Raw genomic sequence first — 19,940 nt, forward strand, 5'->3', positions numbered from 1 at the left:
TACTTGATTGAAAACCAACCAGTTTAATACATGTTAACTATTGCCAAATGTGTAAAACAACATTAGCCTTGCTATTATACAGAATAAACCCTTGAAACGAATTGGACATGGATAACATCGGACGTTATTGTCCCACCGTGTCACAAAGTCATGTAATGTTAAGCTCAGGCTTGAGGTTGTTAGTCTTTATGTACCACAATACATATCAGTATATTTTCTATGGTGACCCTTCTAATAAGATTTCTTGATGGGGCTTAATATTCTAAAATGACACTGGCTACAAAAAACCATCAATCAGGTTCTCATAAAGTTGTCTTAAAAATAGAGGTGAGTAATTCGTAATTCTTCTGTCCGTTGATTCTCCGGGAGGTGACTCAGCTAGCTTCAATGCTGATCTTGAAGGTATAACATGAATTCTATTGTCTACCCTCTTGAACTTGAAAAGTCTTGTAAAGAACAAAAAGGCCTCCTGACCTTCCTCTCCGTGTTCCCCCAAACAACCAATGCATTACAGTCTGGTAGAGGATGATGTAGTAGACTGTAGTCAACTTTGTGTGATGAGCTTTGTGCACCAGTCCTGGTACAGATATTATATATGAGGAGCTACACAGTAGCCCGAGAATCTGTCGGTGCAAGTTAAAGAGGGCAGTGACTTAAGGGCACCAAACATCTGTAGTAATCCAGGTTACCAGAGTCTGATACATGACCATTGTGTAGCTCTCCGCACTACAGATACCACCAAGTTGGCCCGAATGACCGTATATATTTAAGACTGTGTCTTATTGTGTGGCCATGTGTTTCAGTTTACACATCCAGTAAAGAAGAACATTATCAAAGTTGCAAGGCCTCTGTCATCTCTTCATGCAACAACACTATGTCTGGCTAGTCCATTAACTCTACTACAGGAATCACCGAGACCAGATTACAGCTTCCACAGGACAATAACAACTGATCTTTGGGTCAGAGGAGCCAGACCCACAGTGACCAGCTGATTACTCAAGGAGGTTTCAATCTAAAAGAGGATTTTGCCAACAGGATCACCCATTTAAGGACTGGACACAAATCCTGATCCAGCGAACTGTTAATTGGAAGATTAAAGGGGGATTTATAACGCCCTTAATCTGAGATACTGTAATTTTGAATGTCCTACTGCAATGTGAGTTAGAGATATAATTGTCATTCTAAGACTTGTAACACCAGCGTATTCTGGCCAACATTATAGACTTGTGTCTCGGTCTGACTGTAAGTCTCCTGACCCGAACTCCGAGCGTCATACAGTATAGTCTTATGATGCTCAGAGTTCACATCAGGAGACCCCCTTAGGACTAGGGCACTCATTCATATTATTGAAGCGTAAATGCAGCTGAAATACGTTGGTGTGTCACCTGCCTAAAGGTCAGTGGTCTAGTGAGATTGGGCAGCTCATTCCATGTGTTTTCAATGGGGAGAGAAGAATAAGGCACTTATTACCCTTGAGAATAGGATCAGGCATATTTGTTGGCAGGGGTGAGTTAGGAGTCCCTCATACACATTGGATGGCCAGCCACTCCTGGTAATCTGCGAGTTTGGCTGTCATTCATCCAATGTGTCTGGCCGCCTTTTGAGTTGAGCAACATTGTCTTTATGCATTCAGGGAGGGTGGCTGTAAGTGTTTTAATGACCTTGAGTGTTCCAATAAGATTAGCCACCTCATTCCCTTACATTTTTTCCATGTATAAATAATATATATGTTCTTTAACTTCACACACATAAGGTACCAAGTTTTCCCAAAAGGCCACCAAACTTACCCACAGGACCCAACAGGACAAGCTCAGCTAACCTAAAAACCGAGACACTGCCAGACCATGTAAACAGGCAGTCAATCATCTGTGAAGGATGGCCTGTTCACTCTTAATGGAAGCCGGCAGCTAGAAGAGATCTCCGACGTGTTCTGCCTCTAGTCAGTGAGCGATCCTCACTCTTGTGTGAAAGTACAGGAGCAATAATTGATGGAACGACTGTTGGGCACTTTAGCACCCAACAGTCGTCCCATGTAAAAGTACCCTTATATAATTTACAATCATCACTAGTTAGAGGGAGTGTTGTCAATTTCATCTAGTGACTAGAGATGAGCGAGCATACTCGATAAGGCAAACTACTCGAGTGAGTAGTGCCTTAATCGAGTACCTGCCCGCTCGTCGCTAAAGATTCGGTTGCTGGCGGGGAAGAGCAGTGAGTTGCGGCGGTGAGCAGGGGGGAGCGGGGGCGAGAGAGGGAGAGAGAGATCTCCCCTCCGTTCTTCTTCGCTCTCCCCCGCTGCTCCCCGCTCCCCGCCGGCAGCCGAATCTTTAGAGACGAGCGGGCAGGTACTCGAATAAGGCACTACTCGCTTGAGTAGTTTGCATTATCGAGTATGCTCGCTCATCTCTACTAGTGACCCTAGGATGACATTTTTTCTATCCTATAATATTTCTATGCTACATGTGATGTTGAGAAGTTGCCTAGGATATGTATGATCTTATTTGACCATCAAGAGAAAGAATATTACAAAATATGGTCAACAGATGGTTGGAATGTACTTGACAAGGCCTGAAGACCTCATGTGCATGATATTGAATTTTTTCCCCTAAAAGCAATATCCCCATATATTGTTGTTGGTGCCATAATACTGCTCTTTGTACGTAGCTGTAATGTGATAGTATGTGTGAGGTCTAAGATTTTTAGGCATCTACTTGGCTACTTAGAAAAACACTTAAGTGAAATTCTAGTTACTAGCGGTGGCAGCTGGTTCTAATATGACAGCAGGACCCATTACAGTGTACTGCTTAACCCTTTAACCTGATCAACCGGAACAAATTGGACATGAACTTTATAAATAACTGACTGTGTTAGTAATGCTGCTATATATAACATTTCCGTACACGTTTGCATGCGCTCATACATTGAATAGGAAACATTCATGTATTAATATCTTGCTTCAATCAAACAATTCTCCATTTTTGTTACTATCAATGGCCTTCTTCTAATACACTCATGCCAAACACAAGAGCCACAGGCCTCATCTGGCCCGTCACCTCATTTTATGTGGCCCACCGGCTGTAGAACATGCAGCCCACTTACCCAGCCTGTAGCTCCAGTGTGGCAGCAGGGTGGTCTGACCACTGACCTCTTTCCCTCCGGTGTCTGTGTGCGCTGTCCTGTACACAGTGTAGATGCCGAGGGGAGAGGTCATTGGTCACAAACTGCACTGCCACCACTGGACCGGAGCTGCAGGCTGGGTGAGTGGACTACCTGTAGGGATGTTTGGTGGCCTGAGGCCAATAGGGTGGTTGCTATTACTACTGGTGTCAATATAGAGGACACTATCACTACTGAGGCCACCATGTGGGTTACTATTGCTACATGGGCCACTATGGGGGTCACTATTTCTACTGGGGCCACTATAGGGATCACTATTACTACTAGGCCATACGAGGGGTTACTATCACTACTGGGGCCCCTATGGGGGACCCTATGACTAATGGGGAGTCTCTCTTATTACTGGTGCCACTATGGGGGTCTCTTATATTACTGAGGTCACTATGGAGGTCACTTACTACTATGGCCACTATAGGGGTCAGTATTACAATATGGGTCACTATGGGGGTCACTCATTACTGCGGCCACTATGGGGATCACTATTATTACTGGGGTCAGTATGGGGGTCACTTACTACTGGAGACACTTTGGGGGAACCTATTACTACTGCGGCCATTACTACTACTGCAGCCACTATGGGGGTCACTATTACTATACAGTCTTAGAATTACAATCGGCCCTTTAAAGACAACCCTAGGGCTGACATGGCCCTCGGTGAACATGATTTTAATACCCCTGTTCTAATACATTCAGACTTCTGACAACAGCTAGGGCACAAACAAGGTCAGTATGGTAATTCACATACATGTCAGCCCAAAAATCTACAAAAAAGCTGAGGAATTTACTGAGGATCTCCTTCCTTTCTATTGACATCAAATCCCTGGCAACAGTTGGATTAAATGGTTTGGTCAACCCCATGAAAGAAAAACAAACTGGTTAAAATAGCGTAAAATCACATAAGGCTCTCTAGTGAATACACCATTATTCCCTTCTACAGTGAATGGGAACGACCCAACGATGTATCTGCATTCGCTCGTTCAAATGATAAATCGTTGGGTGTAAATGGACTCTTACAGTTGGACTTTTCGAATTTTCTGTCTTGGTCAATCATGGCCACAATGTTTCACACTTACTAAAATTTTCAACAGATGACTAAAAAACACAACGGCTCGTCCTAATTGAATTAAATGCTCTAATTCTCGATCCTACCCATTGGCTGTACAGTACATGTATGTATCTACTATATGTACATGTCTCCACACACCATCACCTCCTGTATACTGCATATAGCCATGTTTCCCTTTCCTGATTCTTAGCACCACTCATTGATCTTCGCTACTAAATATAGTAACTCATTTAAAGTTGATCTGTGCCTGACCACAACACTGCTAAATTTCCCAAGATTAGCGGAAACGCTAATACGGTGTCCCAATTAATCCCTTCACTGCTGGGGAGGCAGCCACGAATGGCATGGGGATTAAACTTTTCAACATGTTGTAATCTTTGATATTTGATCTCCTACTAGAATTACAGCTTCCTTGTCATAAAGCCACGGTGAATAACTAGCACAGTTTCCAATATTGCGTAACTTCTGCGAGGCCTTAAAGCCTGTGCAGCATTTTCCATCGCCATTCACTAGGGGCGATGACTTTTATTCATGCGGTTTAGGCTGGGAGATTCCTTCTGGTAGTTTTCTATAGTGATCCGCATACCAGAGAACATGTTACAAGTTTATATTGGTGGTAGCATGGATGCTGAGATCCCTATACAAGCCTATGCCAATAAATTAGGCTCACTTCCTCCGGTCCTTCATCTTGGATCCAACTGTGTGCTATCAGTGGCCACATGGGAGATCAAATAACTTTTTTACACTGTAAGGGCCCCTTCAGATAGGAGTATTTGCATGCGCAATATGCAGAGAATGGAGCTTATTGATTTCAATGGGTTCATTCTCATCATGCTCTATTTTTGTGCACTAAAGGTCCCCATAGAGGTCTATGGGATGTGCTCAAATGAGTGCGCAATACACTAAAAAATGTGCAATATGCAAAAAAAAAAAACAGTACAGTACTATGTATTGATACGTTTTCAAATCTGCTTCATTCATAGCACAAATACATCAATCTGAAAGAGCCCTTTAGGCTCCTTAATATGAGTGTATTTGCACACACAATACGCAGAGATTAGAACCCATTTCATTCTCACCACTCCTTTTTGCGCATGCGACATTATGGACTTTTTTTCGTGCACATTTGCGCACCAAAGATCCCCATAGAAGTCTATGGGAGTTGCGCAAATGTGCACTCAATACCTGCCGAAATGCACAATATGCTGTGCAATTCTGTGGGTAGAAAGAACAGATCTGGAATTCATTAAATAGCCTTTAACCCTTTCCAATCCAATTTGTATCCTGGTTTTCCTAGGGGGCTTACTGTTTTTCCGCCGTTACACAACGGCGCTATATGCTGGCTAAAGCCAGTACTGCATGAGGTGACACGTTGGATAGGCTCTGACAGCAGAGAGGCTGGCCATATACAGTAAGAGAACCCGGACGGGCGTCTTCCAACATCAGAGCTGCACAGCCTTAAATCATAATGTCTTTAGACGTCAGACAGTGGATTGGAAAGGGTTAAAATCACAGTGGGAGCATGTCCTGCTCCCATGTGAACTGGCCCTGCGATAGCAAAAAGTGCAGTAATATACTCAAAAATGCATGGAAAAGCACATCTTTCACGACACAAATGTGTAATGCGTCCGCAAGCATTTTTGCACATACGCCTGTGTTAAGGGGCCCTTAGCTGCTCTTAGACAGAATGATTATCGTTCCAAAAATCAGTAAATGAGCGAAAATGAACAATAATCGTTTGGTTTAAACGCGAGCCAATGATGAAGCGACCAATGAGAATGGTTAACTGTTCACTTGTCATTCATTTTATGACTTAAAAACCATCGTTGGCTTATTCGCTTATCATTAAGTTTAAACAACGTTCATTCAGTTCCTTTCATTCACCTTTACAGCGAATGTGAAAGAGTGAATGAAACTAAACAATGCTCCTTTGAACAAACTAACGATGCCTCTGCCTGTCTAAACAGCCGAATGAAAGTGAACGAACTAATGGTGACGTCACTTGCTCATCTACTTGTTGAAATGAGGATCGACTTGTCTAAAAGAAGTACCTTGGTGCCTAAAGGCAGTACCACAAATACTGCCGGTCAGGAACACTATCTTTTCTCCTTAGGGAGAGCACCTAGAAGGTGAATGAGAAGACTTATAAGGCCATTAACGCTCCTCTGGGTAATATGCAAATAAGGTAGATGGAACAATACCTCTGCAGTGCCACCTACTGGAAGGCAGCATTGATGCAAGTCAATGTTAGACCCATACTGCCCTGATGGATATGTCATGGGCAGGTATGTCATGACAAATGTCTAGTAAATCCTAAAATTACTGCTACTTTAAATGCAACCCTACTAAACAATAATTACAGCAAAGCAGTAACAAAAATGTTGTTCAATAAAAAGTCCCATTCACCAGAAACTGAAATGATTAATGTAACACTCAGTTTGTTCAAAGATTAATACGCCTATATGACATGCCTCTGTCAGGAATTATAATCCATAAATTGGGTTCGAGCATCCAAAGCTCTAACAATATCCAATGTCCACCATGATAGCCCTAATTTCTTATCACAGGCCAGCTTACTAACAAACTGAGTTCCTCCTCTGGTGTGCACCCCACATGTTTGTGTTGAGGTCGGCCTCACTTACAGTTTTGTTGCACAGTCTTCTCACTGGTTGGTCAGCTTGTTGCCAGTTAGTCAATTCCAGTGTCTTTAATCCCAGCTCCTTTGTTTTCTACACTGTATCTATAGCTTTTACACAGTCCAGTTCTTCTCTGATGTTGGCCAGCAGTCACACTACATACTCCTTCCCCGTCAGTCTCGCAGATACCCCCAGCACTCCCAGTAATGCTTCAGCTATATGGCAGCATCTCTACTCCTTACTACAAGCCCTGCACTTCTGACTGTAGCTAAAAGTAGTATTTTATACCACGAGTCTCAGCCTATCAAAAAAGCAATCCTTCAGGCATGCTCAATTCTAAAATGCCCAAATTTTGCACAATTTCTGGCGCACGTGGGATTCTGGCGCTTTTTTGGCACATCTTGAATCTCTTCATCATGGAAACAATTTAGCTCTATGGTGGCCCCTACAGATACAATAACAGACCAATCACTGGAACAACGGCTCCTGTCTCCGAAGTGAGATGAAAAATGATGATCTGTTGGTTTATATAGGTACGTAGAACTTAAAGAGGTTGTCTCGCGGCAGCAAGTGGGGTTATACACTTCTGTATGGCCATATTAATGCACTTTGTAATGTACATTGTGCATTAAATATGAGCCATACAGAAGTTATTCACTTACCTGCTCCGTTGCTAGCGTCCCCGTTGCCATGGTTCCGTCTAACTTCGGTGTCTTCTTGCTTTTTTAGACGCGCTTGCGCAGATGCATCTTCTCCCTTCGGCTGGTCTTGGAAGCATCGGCGTTTTGGCTCTGCCCCCTTGTACGCATCATCGCGTAGCTCCGCCCCATGACGTGTGCCGGTTCCAGCCTCCTGATTGCAATTTTTGGCTTTCTGTGGAAAAATCTATTTACAACACAGGCAGATTTTGCCGCAAATTTGTCACAAAGTATGCAGAGCGGATAATACGTCCCATGTGGACATACACTTAACCCTTTCCAATCCACTGTCTGATGTCTAAAGACATTCTGATTGAAGCCTATACAGCTCCGATCTCGGAAGATGTCCGGCAGGGTATCCTTACTGTAGATTACTGGCTGCTCTGTTGTTGGGAGCCTCTCCGGCATGTTACATACCGCAGTACTGCCTCTTGCCAGCAGATGGTGCCGTTGTATAATGGCAGAAAGAGAAAGCCCCCTAGGAAACCCAAATCCAAAATTGGATTGCAAAGGGTTAAAATGGGGGTCTAGGATTAGAAAAACATGGCAGCGCTTCTCCAAAAATTATTCAGCTCCACTCTATTAAGTGAATGGAGCTGAGCTGCAATCTAATTATCTTTATCCGTTTAGTCGGAACGGACTCTCGGACACTTTATGGATCAGCCCTCTCCACGCAGTCCTGTTTTGTACGTCTTCTTTCAGTTCGTTCATTTGCATAATGGTGTCAGCTTTGATAGTATTAAGCAAATGCATTCTTGATGATTCTAACGAATTAGCTCGCAATATGTGGCCGAAGTATGAGAGTCTCTGCTTTGTCATTTTGACCCCCAATGGAAACTTCGGTTTGATGTGGTCTAGGACTGTTTTGTTTGTGATCTTGGCGGTCTGAGAAATTCGTAGGAGTTTCCTCCAGCAAAAAAAGTTTAAAGACATCAATCTTCCTCCGGTCCGTTTTCTTCAGTGTCCAACTTTCGCAGCCGTAAGTTGTGATTGGGAAGATGATTGTGTTGACTATCCGGCATTTTGTTCCAATGCTTATGCCTTTGTCTTTCCAGATCTTATCCATGCTTAACATTGTGCTGCAACCTAGTGTGATTCTTCGTTTTATTTCAGGTCATGATTCTCCATTGTGGTCAAATTTTGATCCAAGGAAGATGAAGTTTTGAACTGCCTTGATTTCTTCAATGTTGATTTTGAATTCTTCCTGTACCATCATGATCTTCGTTTTCGTGATATTCAAGCATAGACCACACACAATTCATGAAGGGGAGCTCTTTTTAGAAAAAAGCAGCCATGTTTTTCTAATGGTGGACAGTCCTTTTAAGGCCACCAGGGTCCCTTTAATATATACATGTTTATAGTTTTTGCTTTCTAATGCTAACATAAATAATGCCAAAAATGAGCGAAGAGTAAAAACGTAAAAGAGACGTAGAAATGTGTGTTCAACAAAGACAACAATAACGTATCTTCACGAGAGATTAAAAAGACATGAAAAGCTGTCAGGTTGCTTTTGCATTAATCAAATGCTTGGATAAGCAGATATGTTTTAATCTGATTTTAAAGATTTCAATGGAAAGCAGCCCGTGATAAGTCTCAGCAGAGTGTTCTTGTAGAGGCTGTGTACTCTGAGGTTTAATCTTCTAAAGTTCACAGTACATTTTTGCTAAGTATGTAATTATCCCATTAAAGTCGGAATATGACATTTTTATAGATTGACTCATTTCTGAAATGGTAAACCAATTTAAAGAGGTGTCAGATTCAACACAAAAGGTTTTAGTCACTTTTACATATTAAAGACACAAGGTCAGGGCCATGTTGAGTACAGATCACTGAATGTAGCGCACAGTTCCTCTTTAGAGTTAACACTTCAATACTATCAATTCGGCCAACTGGAAGCATATTTGAGATTTCAGCCGCACTTCAGTAGCGGTGAGCGATTCCAGCGACCTGATTGGTTGTTGGGTACACACACCCCTTTGGAGATGTGCACGAGTGGCCGGCCCGTTAAATAAGCAGCAGCAGGGCCGTAGGAGGGTCGGCAACTAACCCCAACCCTAACCCTAAACCCTAACCCTAAACCTAAACCCCAACCCCTAAACCTAATCCTAAACCCTAACCCCTAACCCTAAAGCCAACCCTAAACCTAAACCCTAACTCCCCGCTGGTCTCGTGAAGTAGCACCCGTGCACATCTCCAAGGGGGGGTGTGTACCCAAGAACCAATCAGGTCGCTGGAATCGCTCACCGCTACTGAAGTGCGGCTGAAATACAAAATATGCAAACTGGAAATACTTAGTACTAACCCCAGTCGAAATTTCCCACATCTTCTGTACTGCCCTATTTTCCAGTCTTTAAGCGGCTGCACGAGCAACAGAAGTTGGCTGAAGCTTTCTACACTACAGTTCATGTTTGTTGTAACTGGCTGTTGAATGCTAACTGTGTCCCTAATAATGTGCATGCCTAGTATTTCAGTTGAGGAAGGCCTCACTTACGGTTCCGTTGTGTGGGAATTGCTGCTTCTACTAACTGAGGCTTGTTCGAGGTTAGGAGTGCGACTCTACCACCATTTTTCTTGGTCTCTGTTAAAGTCTAGATGCCCTACCAGATTGGGTCACAGAGTGGCAGCTCTCTTGGGAGTGCAGGCAGCAGTTTCCTCACTCTTCTGTCTAATGCTCTTCCAGCTCAGTCCAGTTATCTCCACTCATCCCCTGCTCATGCTCAGCAGCCTTCTGCTTCCTACTTTAGTCCTTGTGCCTTCCAATACCAGCACCCTGGCAGCATATCCAGCTCCACTTACAACACCCTGCACTCTCTTGTTGCTCAGCAAAAACTGCCTTTTTTATATCAGGGCATCATTTTCACAGAAAGTTCATAGTGAGCATGCTCAGTTCTGGTGTGCCATTGGTGCACCTGGTGATTTTGGTACAATTTTTGGTGCATCTGCATAGTTCATTTTCATAGCAACCCAACTCTTTAGGGTGAGTCATTTATACATAAATCATGCAACAAAAATAAATCAGTGACAGCTGTGGCAGGGAATTATTTTATCCCCACTGCAGACCCCTCATCACTGAACACTGTGACAGTGTTCAGTGATGAAGGGACTCCCCTTGGGGATTAATGGGGATTAATGGAATCTTTGAGGAATCCCCTCATCCCCGCGGGGACTAAGAGGGAAACAGTGGGACATTTAAAAGGTGATTCTGGCCAAAAGCACCTTTTAAATGCCCTGCTGTAAGCAGCTGGGTACCTATTGGCAGTGCAGGAGTTTCCTTTAACGCCTGCTTCCATAGGAGTCAATGGAAACACCTGCAAAACGCGCAACGATATCCTATCTTTTTTAAGTCTTGCTGTTTTGCACTTCAAATTCCGTGCATATGAACACTTTTTTAGGAACCTATTGGTTCTTTTAGGAGCGTGCATTATGCGTGCGCAAAACACACGCTCGTCTAAGGGCGCAGTGCTTTTTCCAGTGTCCTCTCCCCTCAGGCAGCTGCATTAAGTCCTCTGCCCTCAACTTCCTCTTTCCCTCTTCGTGACCAATGTGACCTGCTATGCAAAATAGCTTTTTTCTGCCATTTCCCATACTAGCCACGAGATGATACCAAAAGATCACATTTATATAAACTGTGCACTTCCTTTTCATTTCTGCATGAACCAATTCCTGCCGAATTGATAAAGTGTAAATAATCACAAAAGGCTCATAACAATGTGTTACCCCCCTTAAAATCCATTTCTGGACGATGGTGTGATATGGAAAAACTGAAGCATGTCCTGTTTTCATACGATTCACACTCAAAAATAGGACGTGTAATGTGTGGACGGGGTGTCTGCGTGCTGTGCGATGTTACTCGCTATCAGCCATGTAAATACGGCCTAATACAGATAAAGCAAGGTCTTACATATAACATTTAGAGAGAGTTGCTGGAAGCTGTAAATCACTTTCTATGTAGTGGACAGCAGCTTCTTCAGGGTGCTGCATGGAGCCACCTTCACCTGATGTCCAAAGGTCGTCCTGGCACATATAAATGGCAGTACAGAACATGTAATACTACACTGTACTGTAGAGAGGCGCTAGTAGACTAATCAGTGCATGCACTTCAGTAAGACGGGTGTATTACCAGTAAAATGCCCATACTGATTGGTTGGATTTTCCAGCAAGGTGCATGAGCCACAATGTGTGTGACATTCTATGGTCAATCTGGTTGCAAGTTACAATTCCCAAGGAAATACGGCATGTTGAAAGTATCTTTACATGGCCGAATGGCGGCCTAAAAATTTGCTCAAATGAGCGATTTTCAGCGATAACCATCTTGTGTAAAAGCGGGACCCAAAAGGATACTGCGCAAAAAATAGTACCAGTGTTTCTGGTGGCGCCATGCGCCACTTACTAATATAGCATAGTGAAAGGGCTTAGAGTTGGTCACAGGTCCTAAACCAGCAGAGCCTGACAGCAGCCATGTGCTTACAGGACCTGTGATGATGTCACTGTTGTGTGATCAGTCACTGTGGCTCTGAGTTCTGCCCATGATCAAATGACAGTGATGTCATCACAGATCCTAAACTAACAGGGTCGGACAGCAGCTGTGTGCTTACAGGACCTGTGATGATGTCACAGTTATGTGATGAGTCACTGGGGATCTGAGCTCCGCCCCTGATCACATGACAGTGATGTCATCACAGGTGCTAAACCAGCAGAGCTGGACAGCAGCCGGGAGGAGCCCCGGTGACTGAGCACATGTAATCCCTCATTTAGTGCACAGGGATGAAGGACTTGTGATGACATCAACGTCATGTGATCAGGGGTGGAGCTCAGAGGCCCATTGACTGATCACAAGACAGTGACATCATCACATGTAACTCACTCATTCATGGACAGGTGGTCGTTAGTGTTTGACTAGTTATTAGTATTATTTACAGTACCAGTATTTCTGGTGGTGCAATACGCCACGTCTAATACAATATAGTGAATTACATCATCATCATATGTAACTCACTGATGGACCTGTGATGGCGGTCAGAGTTGGTCAAAATATTGAAGGATCTGTGATAATGTCACCATCATGCGATCAAAGGGGGAGCTCAGAGTTGATTAGCGGTGATTCAGCTGCTCACTGAGGTGAAATCGTGGCTGGGTTGAAGAACCTGTAATGACGTCACTGTCACGTGATCAGGGGTGGAGTATGTAACTCACACACTTGATGAAGGCCCTGTGATGACGTCATCATCATGTGATCAGGGGTGGAGTATGTAACTCACACACTCGATTAAGGACCTGTGATGATGTCACCATTATGTGATATGGGGTGGAGCATGTAACACACATTCACAGACAAATGGTCATTAGTACTTTAATTGCATGTTCGAAATAAATAGAGGCAAACGTCAGAGGAGAACTCTGATGCGCTTCCACCTCCATTCACTGAAAAACGATCACTCCTATGTGAAAGTACAGGAATGATAGTTGTTGGGATGGCTGTCGAGTGCTCGCCCACCAGTCGTCTCATGTAATGGTACCCTAAGTTGGGGGATCACTGCAGTTATTTACACATTACAACATAGTTTTAAAAGAGGACCTGTCATGTCCTCTGACCAGCAGAATGACCTGCATACCTTTACAGCACATCCTTGCTGATTTTCGTTTTAGCTAATGTCCTCCCTCCTCACCCTGTTTGCCGGGAATGGCTCCCCTGACTTTTGGAACCCAAATTAGTCAATTGTCAAGTGGCTGTACATCCCCGCCTAGTGCAAATCACATGTCACATCAGCCATTAATGCTAGGCGGTGGAAACCACCCACCTAACAATAGACTTGTATCTGAAATGAACTGGAACCATTGCAGGCAAAATTGGGCTATAACAAAAACAAGAACCAAGCAGCAATCAGCGGACATGTGGCTATAATGGTATGCAGTCCATTTCACCGGTCGGACAAGGTCCTCTTTAGAGGGGTTGTCCCAGAATTACAAGTTATCCCCTACCACAGGATAACTTGCTGACTAGTGGGGGTCATCACTGAGACTCCTTGATCTCTAAATCTGGGATCCCCTGACCTCCTCTGTCTATCACAGCAAGGTCGCTTCTCCCCCTACAGCGGAGAACCGACTGAGCATATGCAATCAGTACTCCATTAATTTCAATGGCCGTTCCACTATCTCCACGGCCCCATTGAAAGTAAATGCAACGTCAGCGCTCTTGCACGACCAGCCGTTCATTCAGCCTCCTTCTCACTGTTTTGGGTGCAGTGAGGGGGACCCTGTTCTCGGAATTGGTGCCTGCCGCACAGCTGAGACCCCCACCAATCAGCAAGCTATCCCTATTCTATGGATAGGGGACAACTTATTATTCTGGTACAACCCCTTTAAAGGCGAATGTAAAATTTGGGACCCTTTTTCCTATTTTATTCCCATTTCCATTCTACTATACTATGAAAAAAAATTCCATATATCATTTATAACAACTCTACAAATTATAACCCTCCCTCCCGGGAAGCCTCAGATATCCTCTATTTCCTAACTTTTCAAGCCGTAACTTTTGATGTTTTTGTACCTCCTCTTGCTTTTCCGTCATAAATTTTTCAGCACGTTCATATTTTGTCTTAATATAGTAATTTCACATATGTCATTCTAGAGTCGCACTCCGATCATGATATCCCCTCTTCCGTTCCGAGATGACTGCAGATCGCTATCGCCGCACCGGAGCGTACAATTCTCATAAACCGCCGAGATCATAAACTTGAAGGAAGAAAAATATCCATTGAATTCTTTTTCATCAAAAGCTCAAAAATCGTGTTGAGAGATTTACAATAGAAGTGCAATGTCCCTTTCTTCCCCGCGTTTTACTGCCGCCGAATCTCTTTGCTGAAAGCTAAGACATCTCATTAGTTCTGCCTCTGTGAAATGAAATGTGCACAAAATTCTGTAAACACAATCATTTTCTTCCGGACGCAGTGGATTTTCCTTCATAGACACATACTTAGCCTAATTTCGACTCTTTTAGAGCTGCGGTTGGAACATCAGTAGAATATGTTTATTATTGAGTCTTGATCTTATAAAACTAATGGAAGCTCTTATTTGGCCTTCGCCATATAGGCCGGATAGGGGAGGGGCTTCAAAAAGTAGCAAGGAACAGCAAATGGATACTGTTTACAGTAGACTTGACAAAATGGATTTAACCCCTTAGCCTGTTTGCGCCTTAAAGGGGTTCTGTCACTAAAAAAGAAAAATGCTCTACTTATCTATTCCTCTCCCATCAGTCTACTTACCAGATCTTCACCTCCTTTATCTTATCCTGTCTCCTGCAGTCCAGGGGGTCACTTCACCTCCAGCTGCCTGATTCTGCTCCTTCCTGTGAGGCTATGTACATTAGGTTGGCAGTCTTCCAATGTACATTATGTCACAGCTCACAGGCCAGCAGGAGGACTGCCTATCTTCTTCAGAGATTGCTCATGTGAGCTATCTCTGAAATAGAATACAATTCCTTCCTAGGCAGTGAAGCTACAGCACAGGGATGTGACCTTCACTGACCCAGCAGGAAGGAGTTTGTGATGAGCAGCCTTCATAACAAGCTGGGCCCAGCCTGCAGTGAGCTGACCTGAGGCGCTGGAGAAGCTCAACCAGGAGAAGATGTGATAAGGAGACAGACAGGGGAGGAATAGGTACGTTTAGATAATTTTTTTTTTATGACAAAACCCCTTTAACCCCTTGAGTGGCACGCCCGGAAATTTTCCGGGACCAGCTCCACTGCTCATAGCGATACTGCCCGGAAGATTTCCGGGCTATGTATCACTATGGGAGCTGCAGAGCACAATGCCACAAGCTGTGACAGTGTGCTCTGCCTGCACAGACCCACACAGAGCAGTGCAAGGGCTTTGAACAACCAGCAGAAGATATTGCCGATATGTCGGCAATGTCCTGCACTGGTTTGTTTACAGGTTGCCATAGAGACCATCGGCTTGTCAGAAGCAAGCCGATGGTCTCTGTGGCAGGGAGAGCTGGTTGTTAGCTGTCAGAGGACACCTAGATACTAGCTCTTATAGCAGAGATCAGAGAAAACCTCCGATCTCTGCTGTGTTAACCCTTTACATGCTGCAGTCTATGTGACTGCAGCATGTAAAGGGCTGTCACTGCAGCATGTAAAGGGCTGTCACCATCGGACCCCCGGAATGTGATCAGGGGTCCTGATGGGTCCCTGTGGAAGTCCCCTAAAGGGACAAAAAAAAAAAATTAAAAAAAAAAGGAAAAAAATTATAAAAAAAATAATAAAAACACTTGTCTCCCTTTACTTTGTAAAAAATCAAAAATACAATCACACATGTGGTATCCATGCGTCGTAATGACCCAGAGAAGGAAGTTAATACATTATTTAACCCCTTAATGACATGGCCCCTTTTTTTCTTTTTTCCCCATTTCTTTTTTTCCTCCCCCCTGTTTAAAAAATCACAACTTGTCCCACAAAAAACAAGCCCTCATATGGCCATGTCAATGGAAAAATGAAAAAGTTATGGCTCTTGAGACGCAACTGCAAAATTAGTTGAAATTCAATGATTAGACCATTTTAAAAAACCTGCCCTGGTGGGCACGACAGGGTGGAAGGAAACCCGCCACTCAAGGGGTTAATGACTAACTAAATTTTTCATTTTTTATTGCTCGTCGCATTCCAGGAGCCATAACTTATTAATTTTTCCATCAAGGGCTTGTTTGTTTGCGGGACAATTTGTATTTTTTAATGGCATCATTTTTGGGTACATATAATGTATTGTTGAACTTTTATGAATTTTTTTATGGAGATTGGGGGAAAAAAATAAATTTTGCCATTTGTTTTTTGGATTTCACTTTTACGGTATTAAGTGTGCAAAGTAAATACTGTGATAACATTCTTCTCCGGGTCTGTGACATTACGAATACAGTGACACCACATGTGTGATTTATCTTTTTTACATAGTTAAAGGGGTTTTCCAGTTAAATACATCTATAATTGATCATCTGGGATCCGTTGCTCGAGACCCCAACTGAGCAATGGATGCATGCTGTCAGCGCCACAATAACACAGAGGTCGGAGCGGAAGCCTCTGCGTAGTTCTCATTGACATCAATGGGTGGGTCAGGCATAGACAAATGAGTAGGTAAAGTCCATACCTACTGACTGTGATGTTTTCTTGGCAAACTGGTTTTGCAGGGTGGTTTGCCATTGCCTTCCCCAGTCACTGTTACCCTTCAGCAAGCTGGGTACTCATTTTACCGACAAGTGGACCCAAGTGGGGATTAAACCTGCAACCTTCAGGCTGTGAGCTGGGGACTGCCTTTCCTGTGCCCTAACACTCGGCACCACATGAGACTCATTGTGCAAGTAGACAAACAAACTGACAAATGGGTCAAGTGCAGTAGGGAAGTTCTACCAGCCAGATCTGGAACACCAGCCAGGTGTCGGAGCGCCCATATATTTTCACGCTGAAGCATTCATGCTCCGTCGGACATTTTTGGCTCCACCTGGCAGCTGAGGATGGCCCCATATAGTACTTATATAGTGCTATATAGGGCCGTCTTCAGCTGCCGAGAGGAGCCAAAAATCGCAAAGTGCTCCAGCGTGAAAGTGCAGGTACTCTTTACATTTGCGCGGTCTTAATTCTTTATATATACTGTCCTTGGATGTTTGTAACAATAAGTCTTCATATTGGTGCTCAGTGTATGCAGAAAGTGCACAGCGTATTGCAGCATTGAAACAGTTAAATATCTCTCTGCTCATGAAAGATCCAGTAACATATTCATATTGCATTTATATTGATTGGAAGGGCAAAGAGAACAAGAAAGTAACGACAATTACATTTCACTGGGGACAAATAAACGTCCTTAATCCAGTCATTGACTCCCTGAATCAATACTCCGCTTGCGCATTAACCTGTTCACTAGTCCCGCTGCTGCAGTCAGTTTACACTGCGTAAATTAACAAGGAGTAATTGCTGGAATTATATTCTATATCTTCTGCATAGCCTGAAGTAGCGATTACAATGCATATGACATATGAGTAAGGCCATATTTACCTGGCCAAAAGTGAGCCGCACGCAAGATTCGCGGGCACAATGCACATCGCTCAGCACACAGACAGTGCGGGAGACCACACATTGCAAGTCCTGTTCAAATGCGAGACTTGCACAAAAATGGTAAATGATGGGTTTTAATTTTGCACAGGTGTTGGGTGTCTTGCAATGCAGAATATTTTCTGTATAAAGGCACATTTACACGCAAAGACAATCTTTCAAAGAGTGAAAGATTGACAGTTTTAGTGATCATTTTGCATAAAGTGCTAATGGACACTAATATCCATTAGCACTTTATAATCTACATTTGCATGTAAATGAGCCTCCAGGAGCTGCTTCCGGAGCTCAGCGGGTGGTCTGAGCTCTGCACACAGCTCCTTTGTTCGCACATGGGCTGTCAGCTGAATACAATGTAATCTCTGAGTACAGTGCAGAACACAGCGTGCGGTCCCTGTTATCGCTCTCCAGCTGAACAATGGATTTTAAGCTCACCTTAAAATTATCGTTCAGCCGAAAAGTAAACAATGGTAACAATGAACGAATTTTGAGTGATAATCGTTGTGTGTAATTGGGGCTTAAGAATTACCTAAAAAGGTGAATGTTTATAGGTAACCAAGATGGAACAAAACTACCAACCCCCATGTTATAGACCTCTAATACTAGTAGCTATAGCAAAATCAATGAAAAGAAATGTGGTGGCTGCAGAGACGTAACTTGAAGCTCCTGGGCTCCAATGCAAAACCTGGAACGGGGCCCCCAACTATAATGCTTTATTCATAGTACTGGGCTTCCTATATGGAGAAGAGAGGCCTTGTGGGCCCCCCAAGGCTCCTGGGCCCGGGTGCAACCGCATCCCCTGCATCCTCTATAGTTGCGCTCCTGGGTGGCTGGTTACCTATAATGACATGTCATTTATTGATATGTCACCACTTACGCATGTACATTTTCCTTTTCCGTTGCATATTTAAACGTTAAACTAGCATAAGAATGGAGACAAAATACCAGTTACATGTTTCAAACTTTATGGATCTTGTTCATAGTATAATTAAAGCACACCATCCCATATTACAGATGTAGCAATGTTTAATCTCCAGGTCATGTCTTACATGGTTCCCTCACCTGCCTCCTCACTACTCTTGCAGCTCTCTCCCTGCAATGCAGTCTCTCAAGGCTGAACACCATTCAGATCGCTTTCCAGCTTGCTGCTCTCTCACCCATTGTCCAGTTACCATGATTCCCGCCCAAACACATTGAGCCCTTGCACCTCTCTCTCATCCCGAGTCCTCCAGAGATACCACCTGATTTCTGTAGCCAATCGGAAGTACAAACCCAATCCCAATAAATGTAAAGGTAAAAAGGATGTAATTATTTAGAAATCTCATATAACCATATTTTATTCCCAACAGAACATAGAACACAAATCAGAAGGTGAAAGGTAGACATATTTTCATCTCAATGTTAAAAAAATTAACACATTTAGAAATTTCTGGCAGCCACACATCTCATAAAAGTTGTGACAGGGTTAATAAAAGGTGGGGAAAGTAAGTGGTACTAACAAAATGCTGGAGGGTCAATTTTCTACTAAGTCACATGAATGTGCATAAAAAGAGCATGTTAGAGAGGCAGAGTCTCTCAGAAGTAAGGATGGTCAGAGGTTAATCAATCTGTGAAAAACTGCATCTTAAAACTGTGGAACAATTTCAGAAAAATGTTCCTCAACTTAAACTTATGAGGACTTGAATATGCCACCATCTACAGCACATAATATCATCCAAAGATTCAAAGAACCTGGAGAAATTCATGTGCCCAAGGGAGAAGGCCAGCAGTTAATGCCGGATGCTCGAGATCTACGGGCCCTCAGGCGCCACTGCATTTAAAACAAGCCCGAGCCTGCAATGTAAATCACTGCATGGGCTTCGGAATACTTCCAGAAAACACTGTCTGTGAATTACAATAACTAACCTTTAGGCAATGAGACCATCACTGATCAGACTTTTTTTACCTATCCAAGGTAGTACTGTGTTATGCTCATGTAGACTTATATTTGTCGAGGTGTGGGACACACCAGGACCTCGATTCTGGTGCACGGCTGTTGTTCATATCTGGCTGCATCTCATCTGGAACTTGCAATGCCTTCTGACCGGCTGTCACTGTGGGGCACATTATCTCTCTATAATCTAGTAGCATCCTTCACTGGTTTTCCTTAGTAAATGCCCAGATTAACTGTTTATTAGTTGCTATTCCTGCCCTCCCCATTAGTACATCCTACACTAGATATTAACCTCCTCTTCTACCATAGAACACTGATAATGGAAACACTACCCTACATC

Source organism: Eleutherodactylus coqui, chromosome 11 (genome assembly GCF_035609145.1).
Source record: "Eleutherodactylus coqui strain aEleCoq1 chromosome 11, aEleCoq1.hap1, whole genome shotgun sequence".
NCBI classification, from domain to species: Eukaryota; Metazoa; Chordata; class Amphibia; order Anura; family Eleutherodactylidae; genus Eleutherodactylus; species Eleutherodactylus coqui.